This window comes from Ochotona curzoniae, unplaced genomic scaffold, assembly GCF_017591425.1.
Source record: "Ochotona curzoniae isolate NIBS_2020 unplaced genomic scaffold, NIBS_Ocur_1.0 contig_4064, whole genome shotgun sequence".
NCBI lineage: Eukaryota > Metazoa > Chordata > Mammalia > Lagomorpha > Ochotonidae > Ochotona > Ochotona curzoniae.
The window spans coordinates 5,949,286-5,965,937 of NW_024466107.1; positions in this window are offsets into that span (position 1 = coordinate 5,949,286).

Genomic DNA, 16,652 nt, shown 5'->3' on the forward strand with positions numbered 1-16,652 from the left:
GATTGGGTTATGGACTAGATTTTGGGCTTAATACTTATTTCCTAGTTTTTTGCCTCTTACTTTAAAAGTATTTTATGCACAGGCACAAGTACAGCTTACAAAGTGACAAGGTTTATATAAAAGGTGAGGAATTCACATACACAGTTGGACCAGGCTAAGGGATAGATCTGAGCCAAGGAAGGGAAAGGTGGGGGAGAGACAGCTACATCAGAGAGAGAGAGAGAGAGAGAGAGAGAGAGACAGAGACAGAGACAGAGACAGAGATACTCCCCCTTGCGAGGCTTCGTATGAGCTTAGAAAGGGCGGTGACGGGCCCGGCACAATGGCGCAGTGGTTAAGGTCCTCGCATTGCATGCCTGGGATCCCATATGTGCGCCGGTTCTAATCCCATTTGGGCCCCACTTCCCATCCAGCTCCCTGTCTGTGGCCTGGGAAAGCAGTCGAGGACAGCCCAAAGCCTTGGGACCCTGCACCCATGTGGGAGACCCGGAAGAGGCTCCTGGCTTCGGATTGGCTCAGCTCCAGCCGTCGCGGCCACCTGGGGAGTGAATCATCGGAAGGAAGATCTTCCTCTCTGTCTCTCCTCTCTGTATATCCGCCTTTCCAATTTAAAAAAAAAAAAAAAAGAAAGAAAGAAAGGGAGTTGATACTGATACTGACCCGGGTCCCAGATGAGGGCAACTATTTCCCAGGTCCTTTGATTGACAAGTTGGTGGATAGGGTTGCATAAGACAGAAGAGAGGATGTGCCCTTCAACTCTCATAAGGATAAAATAGTTAAATACCTACATCGTATCATTTGCAGCCGCATGAGAGTGAACCAGCAGATAGGAGATCTTTCTCTCTCTCTCTTCATCCCCACCACACATACTCATCTGCCTTTCAAATAGAAAAATAAATCTTTCAAGTCCTAAATTAAAAGCCAAATATGAATCTAAAACTTCAAGAAGCTCAATGAGATCTAAATAGGTGAAGTCCCAAGAGACTCACACCAAGATGTATGATAATTAAACTGGTGGGAACCAAAGCTTCCTGAAAACAATGGGTTAATCTATTTGAAGTGCTGTAAGGCTCCTATTGGGCAAAGGAGGGAGAAGCTGAATCTGCAAAGATTAACCAGCACTGAAGTTACTAGCTTACCACTAGAGCTCACCCACAAGAATAAGTAAGAAAATCCTCCATGTAGAAATGGAAGAACTCTAAATAGGGACTCCGATTCCTTTGAAGAAGTCATGATCTTCCATGGAGATATTTCGCATGGCAGTTACAAGACCTAGTCAAATTGCCTTTTAAGTGATGTAGCATTGTGTTGTAACTCTTCTTTTTATTCTGAACATGATTCAAAACTTGACTTTGGAAAAGCAAGTGTTAGTTCTTTTATATAGCACCAACAGTTAAAAAGTAAGGAAGGAGTTGTTTAGGACCAGAGGTTTTTTGTGTGCTGTTGAATTTTAGCTGATACAAAGCCAGATAAGACTGATAGAAATTCTAATTGTTAAATATAATTCTCCTGTCAATGGCAAAGGAAATAGCTGTAGCAAAGACACAAAAGGAAGAGAGAAAATAAAGTGCTTCGCCACAGAAATATGTAAACATAAGACATAGCAGGAACATAGGAAACTGGAGGAGGAGAAGCTAGACATCCTGCTGGAATATAACTAGCACAATTGGAGTCCCAGCCCTTAGTAAATTGAAAATGAATTCAACGCTCAAATCAAAAGATAGGTGTTGGCAAGAATGGGTCTTTTAGAATGACGAAAATTTTATTGCAACAAACAAACAATCAAACAAAAAAACCTGGTAATGTTATCCACTCGCATACATTCGGCTCAGGTCAAGGGTTGACCAGGCTGGACCAGTTTATATTACCCAATGGCAAATACAAGCACCAAAATGGAATGTAGATCAGGCCAGGTGGGCCACAATACAAGGCAGTTCACATGAGGGTTGGGACTGGGGGCTGGCTGGGCTGGAATAGGTTGTAACTTCCACCAGCATGAGCTGGAATTGGGGATGGACCCTGCCTGGCCAGGCTACAGCACCCACTGGCAAATGCCGAGGTGAGCTGGGCCATGTTGGACTGGGCCACAGCACGCAACCAGCATACGTGAGACCCAGAGTTGAGAAGGCAAAACCAGTAGGGAGACTGTGGAGCTCCCCTGCTGAACCATCACTCCCACTGGTGAGTGCGAGAGCTGGAATGGGGGCAGACCAGGCCTGGCAGGACTACAACATCTGTTGTCCTCATGTGAGCTGAATCAGTGAAAGTCAGGTTGGGTTGACTGTTCCTACTGGTGCATGCATAAGTCAGCGTGGGTGTGGGTTGGCTGGGCTTTACCACAGCATCAACTGGCAGATGCTGGCACGAGGAGAAGTTTTGTCAAGTCAAATTGCAGAACCACTTGGAGAGTGCAAGATGCAGGAGTGGGAGTAAGCTAAGTAGGGAAACAGCGGGCATCTCCCTTTTGGGTTGCCACTCCAGCTAGTAAGCATGAGAACCAGGACTGGGGCAGGCATGGCTAGACAGAGAGTAGCACCTGCCATCAAGGTGTGTGGCCTGGATAGTGGGACTGGTTGGGGTGAACTAAGTTTCAGTGCCTACTGACATATATGAGAGCTGAATGGGATGTCAGACAGCCTTGGCCAGTCTGTTGTACATACTGACAAGCACGGGAACAAGTACCGGGGGCAGGCTTTGTAGGGGTTATTGCGGGTCCCTTGGACTAGGCTGCAGCTCGCACTGGTTAGTGTGAGGGCTGAGTATGCGGTGGACAGGATCGGGCTGGACTCCAACACCCATTGGTTTGTGTAAAAGACAGGGCTGGAGGCAGGACTGACCCAGAAATTGCATGTGCATAGCTGATTGGGGTGACAGACTGTGTTGAACCCTATATTGGTAAGCATACATAAGATTCAGGTCTGGGATCATCATAGATGAAGTTTCTTTGGGAATCCCCTCACCTGAATCACTGGGACTAAGATCCCCAACCATGGAGAGAATTACAGGTTCCATAGTCTGACCGTGGAGTGCATATGTCAAAGTTGAGCCTCCTCAGTGGTTCAGACAGAGCAGTGGACAGCATATCTAGGTGCACATGGAGGATATGGCAGCTTATTGGAGCCTGCAGAGGTCACCTGGTACCACAACAGAGGATGGAAGACAGAACAAATTGATCAACTACCCTAGCCAAGTGTGGCAATGAATTCTTGGCAAATGGAGACTCTAAGGTGGACTATGCCAACCAGTGGATTCTGGAGAGATGTCATTGTTCTTGGAGTGGCAAAATTGGCAGTAAATCAGAAAATTTGAACTATCAATATCTTTTAAGCAGGACCCTCGGAGCATGCCCCACATTAGGGACCCTGGATGATGTTGGGTGGCTGTCCTCCATCCCAGGACACAGAGGTGGTTGGGAGGCTGGGTGTGGCTTATCTCCTTATTTCTCCCTTTCCCCCAGATACAGGAGGACAAAAAGAGAATGTGAAAATAATGGTCTCATCCACCTTCCTATAGCCCTTGATCCTTTGCATCCCAATTAACTGCAAAAAATTTTTTTTAAAATAATCATTAAAAAATAAATAAAAATTAAAGCGTATAGAAAAAAATAATGGATAGAACAATGCAACGAAAGATAAATAAGGAAAAACAGGATATGAACAACACAATAAACCAAACAGCTATGACAGACATAGGCAAAACATTCTACCAAAATGTAAACAGAATATACTTGTCAAATGCACATAACACAATCTAAGAATGATCTATTTATTAGGACAGAACATTATTATCTATAGATTTTAAAAGATCAGTAGCAAGTAAAGTATCTTTTTGGATAGAAATTGAAGCTATAAATCAACATTAGAAGGAAAATGGAAAAAATTTCACAAACAAGTGGAAATTAGATAACATACTATCAACCACTGTGTGTCAAAGAAGAAACCACAAGAGGAATGAGAAAATACTCAGAGATGGATGAAAGTTAAAACAGCATAGCAAAACTTGTAGGATGCAGTGAAAGCATTGTTAAGAAGGAAATTCATTGCCGTAAATGCTTACATTAAGAAAGAAATCTCACATCAACAACCTAAATTTATACTTTAAGGAACTAGAAAAAGAAGAACAAACTAACCCCAAAGCTAGCAGGGGGAAGGAAATAATAAAGATTAGAACTGAGATAAGTAAAACAGGGAGTAGAAAAACAATAGAGAAAATCAGAGAAGCCAAAAGTTGGCTCTTGAAAAAGATCAACCAAAGTGATAGTCCTTTATCTTAGGTTGACTAAGAAAAAAGAGAAGACTCTGATTGTTCAAATCAGAAATGAAACAGGGGACATTGCTACTGACTCGGTAGAAATACAGAAGCTGGAAGCAGTGCCACGGATACTACACCAACATGTCGAGTAACCTGGTTGAAGCGACAGTGATCCTAGAGACACAAAATTTACCAAGACCGACTCATGGAGAAATAGAAAATGGGAAGATATCCGTAATTTGCAAGGAGATTGAATTGATAGATATATAATGTGCAGCAACGTGGTAACTCAAACTCTCCCGTTAAAGAAAGGCCAGGACCAGCTGGCATCCCTGACGCAGTCTATCAAACATTTAAAGAAGAAACAAAGCCAGTATTTCTCTAACACTTCAAAAAAAATGAAGAAGAGGGAACGCTTTCTGACTCATACCAAGAGGGCAACATTTCCTTGATATCAAAGCCAGACTAGAATGTTGTAAGACAAGCAAGCTACAGAATAATATGCTTTGTGAAATACGTAGCAAAAATCCTCAACAGCATACTTCTAAAGCAAGTTCAGGAGTACATGAAGAGGGTTACACACAGTGATCAAGTGGGAAATTTTAGTTTTACAATCCAAAGATGTTTCAACTCAGGAAAACCAGTGATGTAATATACCACATTAATAGCACAAAGAGGAAAAATGTGATCCTTTCAACTACAACAGAAAAAAATATTTGATAAAAACTGAATGCTTTGTGGTGTGTAAAAACATCCTTGGGTTAGGACCTCACCATGACACAATCATTTAGATCGCAGCACAGGTAGAGCAATGAGCTAAGAAAAATAAATAAGAATATTTATCATTAAAAATAAATAAGTAAACAGGTAAATAAATAATGCCTTTTGTAAAAGCATTAAAATCAGAAAGGAAGAAATGAAAATTATTTCTATGTATAGGTCATCGATTTATATGTAGAAAAATCAGAAAGTTTACATGCATCAATGCACACATACATGCAGAGAGACGACCAATACTAATCAAGAAAATAAGCAAAGGTGCAGATGCAAAATCAATACTCAGAACTCATATGTGTTTCTGTATATAAAAATAAGTCATGGAGATAAATAATTCCATTTGTGACAGTATTGGAAAGAGGTGAAAATTTGTGTGCTGAGAACTACAAAACATTGTTGGAAGACATGAAAGAGATGAACAGATCATATCATATGATCAGGAATTGTGATTTCACATTTTTACTAATTCTCTATCACAACCATCTGCAGAACTGGTTGGAATTGTCGCTTTAGAAACCTTCAAATTTGGGTTTGTTTGCCAGACAGGCTAAAGCCAATCACTGACACTGGGGTGGTGGAAGGTTCTAAGCCCAGAGCGAGGAGCTGGGCAGTTGCTGTTTATTCCCGAGGCAACCTGAGAAGTTGAAAATGAAGGTTCTGGTGAGTGGTGTGTGATCGGCTCATGTACAAGTTCCTGGTTGGTCAGTGGTGCTTGTGACTTGCATTTGATTGGTCAGTGCTGTGCTCTTTAGGGACTTTTTGTGTTGATCAGGTGGGCTCCAGTTGGTCTGCTTGGGTCACATACAAGTGGCAACTACCTTTTGCCCCAGACCTGGAATTTCCCTGCGTGGACCTGGAATTCCCCTAAACAAACCCCTCGGACAACACTGACCAACAAGGTTTTATCTAATGGAGAAGCAAATGATTCCATGAGTCTGGTGACTAGAAGTTTATGGGGCCGCCTGTGTGACCCCCTCAAATCCCTGAACTCCTTTTGATTCTGTAGCATGGGCTAGCATGTCCTGCACTGAGGGTGAGAGGGTGGAGCCTGGTACTGTCTTGGCTGTTCTCTTGGGGACATTTAAATAGAGGATCAGTTTCACTATTACCAACATGATCCACAGACTGAATGCCTTCATTATCAAAATCTTGATGATTTTCTTTTTCCGAAACAGAAGATTGTCCTAAATGAAAACAGTACGATAACGGCATGAAGTCAGAGAGCTGGACCCACGGACTAGAATGGAAAGCCCAGGGATAAACCATCGCCTACATATGTGATCAAATCATTTTTGACAAGGACAGCAACAAAACCGGAAAACCACGCACAAAAGAATGGAGCTGGATCCAGCACAAATGCTGTGTGAAAGCATTAGCGGAACATGAATTAAACAGCTAAATGTAAAAGCTAAAACAAAGGGACCGCGGGTTAAGCCACTGCTGGGGACACTGGATTCTTATAGTGGAGGGCTAATATGCCTGAGAAATATGCTCTCTCAATAGCCCAGTCCACTCACTGGTCCAATCCAGCCCCAAGCCCGTCACCATGGCTACTCAGGGAGTGAACCAGTGGAAGGAAGATCTTTCTCTTTCTATGTCTTTCCCATTCTTGGTCACCCTGCCTTTCAAACAAGTAGCCTTTTTTAAGAGACAAAGAAGCTGAAAAACTGTAAAACTCCCAGGGGAAAACGTAGGGAAAGAAAAATTTCACAGCATTGGATTTGCTACATATCGCTTGAGCGTGACACCAGAGCCACAGATAACAAGAAAAAATATGCAGAAATTGTCCTCCACCAAAACCAGAAACTTTTCACTAAGACCATTATTGACATAGCTACAAAGGCAATGTACCTAATCAAAGAAAAGCACTGGCAAGTCACATATCTGAAAAGAATTTAACATCTAGAATTGTGGGGAGTGAGTGGGGTGCTGAAGCTGCTCCAGGATTGATAGGGGCTGTCGCAAGATGGCGGGTGGCCCAGGGCCAGGAGGTGGGGTTGGTCTCGCCAGCAGGTAAACAGGAAGTCAGAGGGATAGGCTAAAGCCCCCGCTGCGATTGTGTCATTGCTACTGGCCTATCAGATTAGTGCCAAGTGACCCACGGGGAGACGGGGAGAATGATATAAAAGTAGCCCGTAAAAGCTGGATGAAGGACAATGAACAGACGACTATGGACAACGAGGATGGATGGACAGAAAGACAGACAGACGAAGACGGACAAGAAAGACTGGGGGGACGGAAAAAAGGGTGGCAGAAAGGAGACAGGCAAGTATGGGAAGAAGAACGGGACGAAGGGTGGCGGAAAGAGGGCCGGCAAAAGAAGCGGGGAGGAAAGCTTAGACAGCGGCATAGAATACATATAGCACACTAAAAAAAGGACCAAATGAATTGCAAAGTCTTAAAAAGATATACTAATGGGTCCTAAGTACAGGAAAAGTATTCAATGTCTCTTAGATTTGCAAGCATTCTGCATTAAAACAGCAAGGAGGTACTTCTTGGTGCATCTTAAGATTGTTATAGGGAAAAAAGCAGAAAGAAGTATTGCTCTGGAGGAGAAGGGACTGAGAAGCTTCCACAGGGCCGCTAAGTACGTAGCACCCTGTAGCCACTGCACAGTCAGGGGGCCAGGTCTTGTGGAACACAGGTTGATTATATGATTCAGCAATTCCATTTTGGGAGGTGTGAGAAAAGATTTGAAAGCAAGTACTCAAACTGGTACCTGGACACCCACGCTCAAAGAAGCATCATTCAAAATGAATAAGAAAAAAAAAAAACTCAGGAAGACAGATGAATGGGGAAATGATATGTGCTATGTCCAGACAATGGAATATTCTCATGAAGTGAAAGGAAATCCAATTCATGCTACAACCTCAATGAACTCTGAGACACGATTTCAAGCAAAAACAGTTGAGATGTCAAAGGAACAATGCTGTATGATCCCACCTGTGTGAACTAACCAGAACAGGTGCATCAATATAGAGGGGAGTACATTAGCACTTCCCGCAGCCTGGGGTTGGGGGATAGGAATGCAGAGTAAATAGTAAGAACGCTCATTTTGGGTGACACCCATGTTCCACCATCGGATTGTCATGATTGTTGTACAACTCTGAAACGACGAACATCACTAGGTACCACTTACATGACTTCTATCTGAATAAAAACTGGGGGAAAAAACCCTGAGATCTAATGATGACAAAATCCTATGTGAATGGGTGGATCATACGAATTTCAGTGCAGGGTCAGTTAGTTCCTGAGTCTCTTCCTGGGCTCAGCTCAGCTCCTCCTGCACACTCCTTCTGCTGAATATTTCTCTACTAGTTTTTTTACTTTTTTGCCTCCCTCAGTCCACGAGAACTGCGCCAGCTTTCCTCTCCCATGGTGGTTAGACAGCACCACTATATGAACCTGGAAGATGACAACTTTTCAAAACTTGGTCTCCTCATTTGTGAAATGGAAATATAGCATTTGTATTCATTTCCTAGGGTCGGGATAGTTCAATGAAGAAATGCATTTAAAGTACTTCATTGTACCAAACTGTAGTACAGCATATTCATAGCACTCAATACATATTTTATGACTTGACTTTCTTTCTTTTTTATTTAAATGTGGATATACAGAGATGAGGAGAGACAGAGAGGAAGATCTTCCGTACGATGGTTCACTCCCCAAGTGGCCGCAATGGCTAGAGCTGGGCCAATCCGAAGCCAGGAGCCAAGGACCAGGAGAGAGGAGTTCTTCCGGGTCTCACATGCGGGTGGAGGGTCTCAAAGCTTTGGGCTGTCCTCGACTGCTTTCCCAGGCCATAAGCAGGGATCTGGATGGGAAGCTGGCCTCCGGGATTAGAACCAGCACCCCAATGTTATCCTGGCATGTGCAAGGCGAGGACTTTAACCACTACGCTATCGAGCCAGGCCCTATTACTTGATTTTTTTTTTTTAAGATTTGTTTTTATTTGAAAGACAGATTTTACAGAGAGAAAAGGAGAGACAAAGAGGGGTCTTCCTTCTGCTGGTTCACTTCCCAAATGGCCACAACGGCCAACAGACCTGAAGCTGGAGCCCAGGAGCTCCTTGCGAGTCTCCCATGTGAGTGTAGGGACTCAAAGACTTGGGCTATCCTTAGTTGACTTCCCAGGCTATCAACAGGGAATTGGATCAGAAGTGAAGTAGCTGAGGCACAAACATATGGGGTGCTAGGGTTGTAGGCTGAGGCTTAGCTTGCACCAGCACCTCTTACTTGATTCGCTAAAGTGGAACATACTCTTTTTGTTTTTAATGGTTCAATCCTAATTTCAATGAAATTATTTTGGGGAAACAGAAATAACACAGCATCACATTAACATGTTCAGAAGTTATTGAACTTTCGAAATTCACATAGTATATTTAACAAGAACTTCTGTGTCTATACGTTCTGACTCTTTTATTCAATATTGGTTCAATGTGTGGCAGGAAAAATCTTGGTCCCCCAAAATATCCACATTGTGATCCCCATGAACATGTTACCTTCCGTGCCAAGGGGGTTTTGCAGATGACATGAAGATTAGTGGATTTGAAAAGGGAAGAGTTTCCTGTCTTGGTCTGTTGTTGGGATTTGCGTGATATTTCCTCATGGTTCAATTGGGGTATGGGTTTTGGGGACAGAGGGAGAGCCCAAAGGTGAGGTGCTGCTCACATCATGCCATATTGCAGGTGCATTCTCCAGCATGCTTGATCAGTACCTGTTAACCACCTCACTGAGGTAGTGGAGCCCAGGTTCCCTATCGTAAGATTACTCCTCTCCTTACAATATGGCAATTTTTGGAAGCAAGTCATGGAACAAGGCTATAGTTATAGCAGGGGTGGAAAGGGAAGATTTAACATAAGACCTGGAGGGAGCAAGGCATCTAGATCAAAAACTTCTAAAAAAAATTCTGCCTTGTGAAAGGACTGTCTTTTCAACTTGCACTTTACATTTCTGCTCCACTGTATTCTTCATTTCTGATATATCAGTTTTCATTTGATTCATTTCCTATGTGACATATTCCTTAAATTCCTTGAGCTCCTGTATTACATGTTTCTCATTGTTCATAAGAAGCTTTATAACAAGTGTTTTAAATTCTGTATCCCCCATTTTCTTGATGTCTTCCTCAGGGAACTCTGAGGTTGGCAAAGGTTTTTGCACCTTTGCAGGGGGATCTTCAGTAATACTAATTGTGCTTCTGTCTCTTTTTTTGCTCTTGATCATTGTACTTCAGGTTATCAGATTCTTCTCCTTGGGGGAGGTTTCAAAGCTGTGTCACCCACAGATCTACAGTTCAATTTTACTTACTGCAGTTGGTACACGGCTCTTTGTTTATAGTCAATTGTGCTATTCCCTCCAGCGAGTTCCAGGTCTGGGTTCTTACGGTAGATTTCCACCATGGTCTCTGTAGTCCCAGCTCCTGGCTCACTAGTCTTCACCTCCCGTGATACCATGCTGAGGCTTCACCGTTGTCTATACAACCTTTCTCCCACTTCCTGTTGGAGCAGGTCCCAGAATTAGGGAGATACCAGGTGTCCTATATAGCTAGGTTGTTGGTGGTGCTGATCTTGCCAGAACCTGTTGGCTGTTAGGTCTGAGGGCCCCATGGATCTCTTTTGACCTGTATGATGCCAAAGTCTGTATTATTTTCCTGTGGGACCATTGCAGTGCACTGAGCTCAGTGAGTTCACTCCTTGAGCTCAGCACATGCACAGCTCACTGTTGTCCTTGCAGTCTTAAATGTTTTGCCACAGTGTACAAAATGGTGCCTGATGTGCCACTACCAGACTTCTTGATCTGCTGGCCATCAGGTCTGAGGGCTACCTAGACCTGTCTTGGGTGGAATCTGTAGGATGCTAGGTTGTTGCAGTTCACTGAGCCAGAAATGAGTCCACTCCCAACTTGGTGCATGTGTAGTACTATCCATAGTTCCTACCTCCTTAAACAAATTGACGCCTTATTTGACTCTAGGAAGCGAACTGGGTTGTGAAATCCACCCTATTCCTGTACCACCCATCTGGGACCTGCTGCTTTGTCTCTGCTCCTGGCCAAATCAAGCAAACCAGCAGAGCGGGCAGTTCTTTGGGTTCACCTTGTTGAGCTCCTGGTGAATGCCCCTTTCCACCTTGTTGCTAATGGATTTCTGGCTGCTCGAATAGTTCAGATCACCAATCACTGAATGCTGCTGGCGTATCAGTTACTGCATCACCACACCTTTGTGTCCTCTGCTTTCCTGTGTCTGTCAGTCTCTAGGTGGCCCTTTGCTGTTGTTCTGTCCTCTCCTATTTCCTGGAATGCGCCCTTTCTGTTCCACATTGGTTAATATTTCTCCATGTGTTTAAACGTGTCCTTACTCTATTCCGCCGTCTTGATTCTCTAGATCATGGTTTTAGAGCAACCCTTTCTTCCAGGAGCCCTGATGCTTTTATTGAGCAGTCTCAAAAATTACAACCTTGGCACTAATTATGTTTACTGGCTCTCATTGTTTTTAAGTTTCCCTGTGGTCAGAGCCAGAACTTATAGTTTGTGGAGCCAGAACTTCAAAGTTTGTGGAAAATTTAATTAAAGGGTAAGTTTATTTTGATGAAAAAAAATTAGAAATCTATGTATAGTTTTGTTATAATAGACGTTTTCCATGGACTTTCTGAGGGTTCCTTGGGAATTTATGTAAGCCAACTCATATATTCACATGCATATATTAATTATTTTTGTCTATCCACCTGGGGGCAAGCTAAACATGAGCTAATTCTGAGATCTGCAACTGCAACCCATTGCCCAGAGGCATCAGGACCTTTCTGGAGAGTATTTTGCATATTTTTCTTAGAATTATAAGCTTCACGAATTCAGTTTCACATTTAATTCCAGATAGCCTTACCACTTTGTACCATGGGCATAACCTTTTCAAAATCTTCCCATGGCTTTCCCATTGTGTTTTATAAAAATGATTGATAAATCCATTTTAAAAGGCTGTTCTTTAATCTGTGTTAGCAACTGTATTGATGTACATATACTTGACATGTAAAAACCCATGCACATTTAAAGTGTACAGTTCACTGCTTTCACATGTTTACATACCTGTGTGTGTGTATATCCATGACACCATCACCACAGTCAAGAGTAAATGAGATGTCCATCACCCCTAAGAGTTTCCTTAGGCCCCCTACCACGCATTTCTAAAGCTTATTTTGAAAGAGGAAGAGAGAAAGGAGATTGAAATTGCAGGTCTCTCATGGGGACGTCAAGGACCTCCTGGATTTGAACAATCACCTGCTCCCTTCCAGGATGCACGTTAGAAGGAAGCTGCACTCAGAGGGAGAGTAGGCACTCTGATTTGGGTCTTGGGCTTCTTGGTTCATTATAACCACTGAACCATGTGTCAGCCCCACTCATGCCCTTGCGAGATGCTCCTTCCTGTCTACCTTATGATTCCAGGCACGTGTTCATAGGCCATTTTTCCATCACTAATGATTATTCTTTTACTTTCTAGAAGATCATATATGTTAACTTGTGTGATTTGTACATTTTTAAAAATTTCACTCAGCATAGTTATTTTGAAATCCATCCATTTTGTTGCATGTACCAATCATCAACTAATGTAGGAATATTATTTTTTTAAGATTTATTTATTTTTATTGGAAAGGCAGATATGCAGAGAGGAGGAGAGACAGAGAGGAAAAGCTTCCATTTGTTGATTCACTTCCCAAGTGGCTTCAACGGCCAGAGCTGAGCCAATCTGAAGCCAGGAACCAGGAGCTCTTCCAGGTCTCCCACGCAGGTGGAGGGTCCCAAGGCTTTGGGCTGTCCTCGACTACTTTCCCAGGCCACAAGCAGGGAGCTGGATGGGAAGCCGAGCTGCCGGGGTTAGAACTGGTGCCCCAATAGGATCCCGGGCGTGTGCAAAGCGAGGACTTTAACCACTATGCTATTGCGCTGGGCCCAGGAATACTACTTTGTATGTTTGGGGATACCACTGTTATTAGCCTAGATAACTGTTGATGGGTGTTTAGATACTTTCCTAATATATGAAAAAGCTGGCATGAATATTTATTTATAAGTCTTTAATATAGACCTATGCTTTCATTTCTCTTAGATAAATAAGTACAAGTTTACCTCATTCCATTTTGGTGGCTGTAACAGAGTACTGAGAGAAGGTAACCTGCGAAGGTTTAGTTAACTTAGACATCTGGAAGAAGCATCATCCAGATGCACATTACTGACATCCAGCAGTCATCTACTGCGGGCGTTGGTGCTATATCATAACATGACACAGGGCATTGTGACAAGCTCGTCAGAAAGAGTTCACTTGTGTCATAACATCCCTCTTGGATTAACCTCCAGTTAATCCACAAAGCCACAGATTGGATTACATCCAGTTAATCCACACATGAACTAATCACCTCATGAGACTTCACCAATTATTTCCAAAGTTCTCACCTCTGCACACCATTAATATTTTGTGTGTTAAGTCTCCAACACAGGCATTCTGGGTACACAGCCAATTCCGGGGCTGTAGCTGACCATTTAATTAAATCATCACCAGGAGTGAGGGAGAGTTTTGGCTGTTTGCCACCTTATCTAATTCTCATTAAGCTTTCTGCTAGTGTACCTAGGAAGGTGGCAGAGCATGGACTGAATGCTTGGGCCCCTGCCACCCATGTGGGAGACCTGGATGGAGTTCCTGGCTCCTGCCTTGACCTGTCCAAGGTCAGCAGCTGTACACATTTGGAGGATGAACCACTGGATAGAGGATGTCTCTCTCTCTCTCTCTCTCTCTGTCTCTCTCTCTCTCATTTTATTTTTATTGGAAAGGCAGATATACACAGAGAAGGAGAGACAGAGAGGAAGATCTTCCATCCAATAATTTACTCCCACAACAGCTGGAGCTGTGCCAATCTGAAGCCAGGAGCCAGGAGCCTTTTCCATGCGGGCATAGGGTCCAAAGGCTTTGGGCTGTTCTCGACTGCTTTCCCAGGCCACAAGCAGGGATCTGTATGGGAAGCAGAGTGGTTGGGATTAGAACCGGCGTCCATAAGGGATCCTGGCACATTCAAGGGGAGGATTTTAGCCACTAGGCTACTATGCTGGGCCCCTTTCTGTCTTTTACATAAATAAATAAATAAATAAATAAATAAATAAATAAATAAACCCTTTTAACAAAGATTTGAATACCTCGGTGTTCTATTTGTAGTAATTGGAACAGATAGCCATGTGGAAGTAGAGTAATTTAGAGCTGATAATAAATCAGCTAGATTCAGCAGGCACACACAGTATATGTCACTCAACAAAAATGAAATGCATGTTCTTCCTAGCTGCCTGTGGAGCATTCTAGGATAAACCACTCCTAAAGCTATACATTTAATGTAATTTGAAATAGCTGAATGATTAATTTGTTAAAATAATTCTAATTTAAAATAAAATTTGAAAGAGTGAAGTAGCTTACAGCATTTTCTCAGTGCTAGGAAGTAAAGATGAAAGGTGGAGACACTCTAAATCTGTAGACAGCAAGGTGTTCTTAAAGACCCGACAAAGACCGTGGCCAGGGAAATCAGAAACTTCGCCGTGGTCACTGAACCTGGGAACACAGCATGCCCAACGGGAGAGACACAAGCAAAAAGAAGGTGCCATCCAAAATCTAGAATTCTAGCTGGAACTTCTTAAAACGAAAAGCCATAAATCAAGCATCAAACTGTACACCTTGAGAAACTAGAAACAAAAGACTACCCCCGCTTCTACAAAGGAAGCAGGAAGGAAGTTGCAAAGGTTACAATGGCAATAGATGAAATTGAGACTAGAAAAATAGTCAATCAACCTTAAAGATAGCTTTTTATAGCTGAGTAGAGGAGACACTTGTATGCCAGTGTTTATTGCAGCATTGTCTGTGACAGAAACACCCCATGTCCACCAACAGATGCGCGAGTTGAAAACTAGAGCGTATCCACCCCACGGAATGTTCACCAACTGTGGGAGGAAATAAAATGCTAACACGTGCTACCATACATGAAGTTCGAAGACATTATGCTGAATCAAATGAGCAAGCTGCCGGAGGACACATGGGGTAGGATTCTGCTACAATGAGCTACCGAAGGGAGGTGAACTTACAGAGAAGTAAGGAACGGTGACTGTCCGGGACTGGAACCAGGAGGGAAAGAGAGGCTGTTGCTTGCTGGGAAGATGGAGTTGCACTAGTGTTTGTTGTTGGTGGTTGCACAATTACAGAAACGCCATCCATGCAGCTCAATTACTCACAGCAAGTTGTTTAAATATTCTATTTAATGATATGCATAGTCCACCACCACCACCACCACATCGCTTAAAGGTCTTACCACTGCTATTTGGCTACTTGGATAAATCAAGGCTCACATGTGCTCAAGTTCGTTTTTTTACCATGAGAAAGGAATCTGTCTGTGGTTGTAATTACTTCCTGCCATGGAGTAAGCCTTAAAATTAAAGTGTCATAGTAGACCATGGGCTCCATTTCCCATTCAACTCCTTGGTTGTGACTTGGGAAAGCAGTTGAGGATGGTGCAAAGGCTTGAGATCCTGCACCTGCATGGGAGATCCAGAAGAAGCTGCTGGTTCCTGGCTTTGGATTGGCTCAGCTCTGGCTGTTGTGGCCACTTGGGGAGTGAACCAGCAGATGCAAGATCTTTCTCTCTGTCTCTCATTTTCACTGTAAATCTGCCTTTCCTATAAAAATAAATATATTTTAATTTTTTTAAAAAAAAGCTGTTTCAAGTGATACCCTGCAAGAATCTTCAGCATGCTGGATTCATGTGCTTGTGTGGACCCATGTGAAGGGGAGCGCATGTGAGTGAAAGTCTCAGAACAGTAACTTGGCCAGTGCTGTTGGCTTCCTCTGGAAGGTAAATTCACTCTGCCAAGTGCTGCCTTCCTAAGTAAGCCCTAGAATCACTTCCAGCAAGTTATGAGTGGCTATGGAAAAAGGTTAGCATTTGTTTGAATGAAATCCTTCAGTCTTGAGGTTCTCAGCCAGTGATTTGCGTGTTTACCGGCATGCCACATGGAAAAAGCCCTCAAACAAGAAAGGGGTATCTTTGTATGCAGAAAGAAAGAGTACGAGAGAGAGGAGAAGAAAGCCCTGCCCTGCAGTGACAGAGTAGGGCCTCGGGTCTCCAGTTCCGACCATGTGCTTCATTCCCCACCTGGCCTGGAGTGGAGCATGCTCATTGCTTCTGTTGTGAGGCCATGGAGCCCAGGTGGCGGCATTTAGTATTTGCATAGACTTTTCCGGACGATTTCCTGAAGCTTTCGTTGGGCTCTTCCTTGTTAGTGTCCTATGGGCAAAAGCAGGATTAGGCAATGTGAGTTGCAGGAGTCAGCCTTCTGAGTGACCACCTGGAATAAGCCATCAAACAGAACATCTGCTGCTGCTGTTCCCACTGGCTCCCACATCAGTCCAGGTCAAGGGAACTCCTGACCCTCCCCAGGTACTGGAAAGAACATTGTTCTTCGCTGCTCATGTATAGCTTCTCAGTACAAATGACTAATTCTCCCACCCATGAAAGGTTGGGCACTGTGCAAATGCCATCATTCACACACACACACACACACACACACACACACACACACACACACACACACACACACACACGCTTTCTCTCTTC